Raw genomic sequence first — 6,777 nt, 5'->3', positions numbered from 1 at the left:
CAAGTGTAAGCACCATCTTATTATTATAAGGAATTATGCCATCTTACTCCTTTTATTGCATTATCTACGTGCCACTTTATACACGTACATAGCATTGTTATTTAGATCATAGCTATACTATACATACCTATCCTAGAGCGAGCATTGAGTTGTTTATCTTTAAAGTGCAGATAAAAGTATCTTGACTATGTTCTTCATGGATTTCATTTCGAAGTTGTATTAAAGTCTGGAGCAACTGATATATATTGTATTATACACAGGCAGTAGCCTGTGTGTAGTGTTGAAGTAGATTTTTCAAGATATCGACCAAATTTTTAATTTTCAAATAAGTATAGATCTTGTATCTAATGTTATGCAGGCTTATAAAAGGCTTTGATGAGTTCTCCTTTACTGAGCGATTCTTCTGGTACCTTGAAAGTGGGCCATAATGTAGCGTGATCAATTCTTTTCTGCCCAAATTCAAATTCTGCAAATTCTTCAGACTTTTTTATCTTATTCCTTCATTTCCTTTTATCAACACAGAACTCATTGAAACTATAGAGCCTCTTGTGATTGCTTCTATATCATTCCCTTGATCCTTGTGTCAAGGACAAGACTAGTGCTTTAACTATTCTACATTTAAGAACTAATAATTTGAGACGATCTTTCCTGCCCCACCGTTTCAGACGCCATTTTTGAGATAAAGGCACATGCACAAAGTTTCCAAAGCTACATTACTGTGCGGTAGACTACTTATTCTCGCTCCATTCTTCTCTTGTTTTTTGCTGAGATCATCTTACTTGAAAGAAGTTTGCACTGCTCAAACTAAGAAGTTACAAGTTCTTTTGAGAGCAAATAGTTACATAATGTAACTGTAAATTTGAAGCTTCGTTTTAAAATTAGAGTGAAATTAATGTGACAGTTGCTCAGCATTGCTACTCAAGTTCCTTTAGTCATATGCTTCCGCATTGTATTCTTCTTGGCGCTAATATATGTTCAGATAAGGGTAATATCATTATAAGTAGCAGTAGAGTTTATGATTATAATAATGTGCATCCTGCATACTTGGTGTATTGGTACATGTACTTATTTCTGGTTTCAGTGTTGGAAGTAATTAATTGTACACAAAGGAAGTAAGAAAGAGCGACCTGACTGTGAATAAAATAATGCAAAAAATTATAGTAAATAAAAAAATTTTATGAAACGAGAAAAAGTTGGGTTGTCAATAAATGAAAGAAACAAGAGGGTTGAGTTTGTTCATATAACTGAGTTTAAATAATGATAATAAACATTAATCAATAAAAAAAATTAGTCATTAAAATTTTTCAAAAAATTTGAACCCTACTTGCAGCAAGTGACAAAATCTACAAGAACTGGATGTTATCAAACTTAATCAATGACCCTAAATTAATGACATTTGTTTTGACGTATGTACCATAAGTGCCGGTGCACAATATGACATTTAAGCCAACGTAACACCAATTTTTAATCAAAAGCGTAAGCAACTTGACCTTTTGATGCATTCTTCTATAAACCAGCATCAATGTAATGTCAGGACTCATGAATATTGTCAACCTGCCTTAAGAAAGATGTGTAGATTTAAATCACATTCAGTCTCCTTTATTAGTATCACCATAATTTTGAAGCAACAGTATTTTATAGGCGGTAGCCTATATGTAGGTTGAGGTTGATTTTTCAAGATGGCAGCTAAATTTACAATTTTCAAACGCTTGACTCTTTCATCTTACGTTGTACAACTTTATAAATGGCTTAGATGAGCTCTCCTTGACTGAGGGATTCTGCCGGAATCTTTAAAGTGGGCCGCAATGTAGCGTGACCAATTCTGCCAGAAATCAAATTTCTGAAAAATTCTTCAGACTTTGTATTCTTTCATCTTGTATCAACACGAAAATCTTTATAAATAGAAAGCCTCTTATGATGGCTTTTATATCATTCCTTTGAGCTTGGGTGAAAGACAAGACAGGTGCTTTTATCATTTTACTTTGATTCAGTTTAAAAATTAATTGTTTGGGAATGACCTATCACACCCTTCTTTTTTCTAGATGCCATTTTTAAATTAAATGTGCATGCGCAGTGTTGCCATAGCTACTGTACTGTAGTGTAGTCTGTTCACTCTATTGTTGTGCTCTTTGCTGAGGTTAGAGTGTCCACTGCTCAGACAAAGAGATCACCAGTTCCTTTACTACTAATACGTCAATTTTTAATCTAACTATTTAATTTATAATTTATTTCCAAATTTGAGTGAAGATAAGGTTACAGCTGATCAAAAGTGGCTACTGAACTTTATTTTGTCACCTGCTTCTGAAGTAATGTATTGTATTCTTTTTGGTGCAACTATTATGGAGATAAATGTGATACAATGATATGTAGTAGCAGAGTGTATGATAATGATAATGTACATCCTGCATACTTGGTGTTATGGTACATGTACTTTTTTCTAGTTTCAGTGTTAAGAGTAATTTTATTTGCAATAATTGTACAAAATGGAAGCAAAAACGGAGGAGCAATTTTTGTGGTAATAAACTAAAAAAACAATGTAAAGAAGTGTAATAATACAAAGCAAATGGAACATTTTGTAGATAATAATAGATTAAATGCCAGAGCATACTATAAAAGACAATGTAACAGGGTCACAAGCAAAGCAAGAATTGCTTATAAAATCAGTAAAAAATATAAGCTACCTTATTCGAAGTAGTTTCATGCATTAAAAATTGGTACAATAAAAACAACGATGAAATTAATATAAAATTATTACACTATTGGCAAAAAATGTATTCCCAAAACTAAATAGTCTAAAAATGTTATGAACAAAATCTGGACCCACACTGACAAAACTCTTTGAAAATGTAGCATGAGTATAGAGACGCTATATTAAAGATAGATTTTTAAAATTTCAATTATCTGATAATGGCATGGATTAGTTAATGGTGGCACACTAATCCAGGAAATCAAAGCAGTCTAAATTAAGATTATTAGAAATGCAACTATAGTCACATATTGTACAGATTACGCTCAAATTACTCATTACGTGCACCAAATAGTGAAGCAAAGGAATATTATTGTATTAAAATTAAAGAAGCATTAAAACTGCAGGCCAGTGGATGATTTTTTGCCATCAGGTGTGATAGGTGTAAATTTTGAGAACACTTCATGTAACAAGAAACGTAATGCTGCTTCATGCATACGCAGCAAAAAATCTTATTAAGATCTTACGAGGTTAAGATATCAGGTTAGTCTTGTAAAAGTAACTGTAGATATTGCTTGAATAATATTATAGAAAATAGTTTGTTACACATGTTTATTAAATTGTATAGGACAGTTTTGGCATGATATTACGCATATTCTTACATAATATCTTTCATTACATTCTATAAGAAGTTTTGGCATTATCTTACACATGTTCTTACATGATGAGTCTATCATTAAATTGTATAAAGCCTGGTTCACAATATGACGCTAGGCCAAGGTACCGTCAATTTTTAATCAAAAGTGTGGGTGATTTGACCTTTTGATGCATGCTTTCCGCTAAAATCGATCCAGATTCAATTCCAGTGTCAACGTAATGCCAGGGTTAGCATAACATTGTGAACCAGCCTTAAGACAGTATTGGTCATATATGTTTTACATGATACATCTTTTATTAAATTGCATAAGATAGTATTGGCATGATCTTACACATGTTCTTACATGACAAAGTGATAAATGGTGTGACTTCCAAAGGAAGGAATTTGCAACAAATTGGAAAAGCATAAAATAACCACCATGCTCTATATTCAGAGGCTTTGTAAAATGATATTAAATCCAATGGACGTGGTTGCCGTTGAATCTCCTTGATTGATTTTATCTTTAAGAGCAAGGCATTTAATTTTTCTCAGACTAAAATTATGGCGGTGAAACTTGGAATCAAACCACAATTTCATTAATTGTTTAGAAATCCCCTCTAGTATTGAATGCATGTAATCTATTAATAAGCATTGTGGTAACTCAATTGTATCTGCTGGCATTGCTTTACTTTTAATGCCGTATTGCACCTGACCTGTTCTATTCGCTTTTTTTGCCAAATCCTCAAATCCTTTGTTACTACGTAAATTGTGGGCCATATCTTGGTGATAACCATAGGCACAGTTATATATCTCACCTTTGTCATAGCAATACAAACAGCCATATTCTTCATTGAACTGCTTCATGTTAAGTGCTTTTGATTTAGCTGGCAGGTAAAAAACAGCAAACAATAGCATGCGTTTTAAGGGCACAGAAGATTTGTCAACTTGAACAGGAACTCCATACATTTAAGGCTCGTAATAGATTGTAAAACTTGCCGAAGACTAATTTCCATATTTGAAAATGTAGGCCCCTGCCATAGTGCCGCTACAATTAAATTTTCAACTTTCATTTGTTGACTTGGTTTTATACTAGAAACCATGAGATAGATGCGCCAAGGACTTCCTTTACATGATTTGTAAGCTGGAACACCGTCAGAACAAAGAATTAAAGCTGTATATTCAGATTTACTGAGAAAACCTCCATTAGACATCATATTTTTATAGTAGCACCATTGTGTGTGTCATCTAAAAACTGAGATCATTGGACATTCTCAATTGAATAGCCAAAGTGATCGTGTTGCTCTATATTTAAAAAATTATTATAAATAGTACTTTTTATGTATTTATTTACAAACAGCTGTTGCAGCCTATTAGCCAGATACAATACAGCCAAATCACGCACTCCAGCTTTCTTCTTAACACAAATACTATTTTGACATTTCTTCGTATCATCACTAACACTAGCCATACAATTTGAACAGTGGCCACTAGATTGACTAGATGTCTTGGAACAGGAGCCAGAAGGAATGAAGCTAAGGACAGTGACACATCAAACGAAGGTTATTGCCCATTTCATGATTGATTCATATTTTAATTGCATTTATACATGTACATGAGGAACCTATGTCGAGTAGAGGAAGAGGTATTAAAACATTTGGAACTGGAATTAGCAAAAGAGGAAGTAATAATAATAATAATAATGAACTTTACAAAGACATTGACACAGCAATGAATAAAGATAGAATAATTTGAAAAAGAGTCTTTGAAGGACTCATTGATCAAATCAAAGAGCCTAACATAATTAACTAACTAAAATAATTACTGCAATCCTAGTTTACTACGAGTTCTAACAGCAATAGGGGGCCAGTATTTCACTTTATGATTAGCAATATGTAATCCAGGAGATCCATCTCTGGAGAGAAAACGTACTGTGGCATTCACAGGTAATCTTAGTTCCTCAGTTTCAGAATCAGAACCTTCATCGTGTTGTTTGAGGTGTGATTTTCCTCTCCTGTGCTCACGAACAGGTATCCAGCCAGCTTTACCATCAACCTCATAGTTTACTCCTGGTACACCATTACGTTCCTCAAACACAACAGAGTCACAGCTACAGAGATCAATTTTTGAAGTGGAACTCTCAGATGCAGCTATGTCACCATTGGTGTCCACGTGGTCAGAATCAGCAATGGCAGCGGTATTTTCTTGATCAAGCTTTACTGGATTATCCTTGAGTCCAGTTGAGCCTTCTCGAGACTTACGCCTTTTAAAATCCGCCAATCTTTTCTGGTTTCTCCTTATCTGAGACAGAGACTTCTTTTTCCTTTTAGCATGGCCTTGGTTATGACTGGCAACAGCAGGCACGGCCTGTCTTAGACTTTGGTCCTGAAAGTCCACTTCAGCCCTGTCTTTGTGTCAGTAAGACATTATTTTTGATAAAGGTTAGTATTCTTAAGTTAATGCAATGTATATGTTAAATGACATTATTAACAGTTGGAGTTGCTGCAACTCGTCGACAAAGTAGAGGAAGAGGAACCGATATGTCTTATAATAAAAGTTAGTATTTTAAAATCAAGATATGTACTGATTTAAGTAACATTATTAATAGTTGGAGCTATTGCAACCCGAGGAAGAGGAGCTGTTGGTAGGACATGTATTTCTGATAATAAAGATACAAGTATATTTTTATGTTATTTGTTTTTTGTGACTTGTGAATAATGCATGATCACTTATGTTTTAATTTTATAGATGAAGCAACTCCAACAAGTAAAAGAGGAACTGTGAGTAAAGGTTACTATACTTTCATTACTATAAACGTGTTGCAAGTGATTTGTTTTAACCATGGGAAATTTAGCTGTGTCTAGAGGAAGAGGAACGGTTGAAAAAAAGGTATTTCAGACATGCATAAATATTTTTAATTTTAAAGTAATATTTAATTAGTTAAAGCCATATCAAGAGTGGAAGAACAAATTATCAAAACTGAGGCAACTTGTAAAGGTATTCTTCATTTGTAAAATTTTGTAGGAAAAGATGTTTTAATTTTGTAGCGTGAGCAATACCAACCAGATTAAGTAGTGCCAGGAGTCCATTATCTGTTACAAGTACTAAAGGTTACTCATATACTTTTAATATAGCACATATTTCTTGCTTCTAACAAATTGGCACTTATACAACACGGTCTACAAGTAGAGGATCTGTTGGTACAAAGCCCGTGTCTAATAGTAAACATTAGAGTTTTTCAATTGACATGCATTAATGAAACATAAATGATATTTATTTTAGCAGTTGGAGCTAGCAGGACTAGCCTGACTGTTGATCCAGGAGGCACTAGAGGAAAAGATGTTGGTTGTACTTATGGTAACTAGTCAATTGATGAAGGTATACCGTATGGTTGGTAATTTTTGTAGAGTATTAATTTTCGTTAATTTTGCCATTCATTTTTATCCACCGAATTTTA

The sequence above is a fragment of the Amphimedon queenslandica genome, unplaced genomic scaffold, assembly GCF_000090795.2.
Source record: "Amphimedon queenslandica unplaced genomic scaffold, v1.1 AMPQUscaffold_13253, whole genome shotgun sequence".
NCBI lineage: Eukaryota > Metazoa > Porifera > Demospongiae > Haplosclerida > Niphatidae > Amphimedon > Amphimedon queenslandica.
This window is presented reverse-complemented; position numbering follows the sequence as displayed.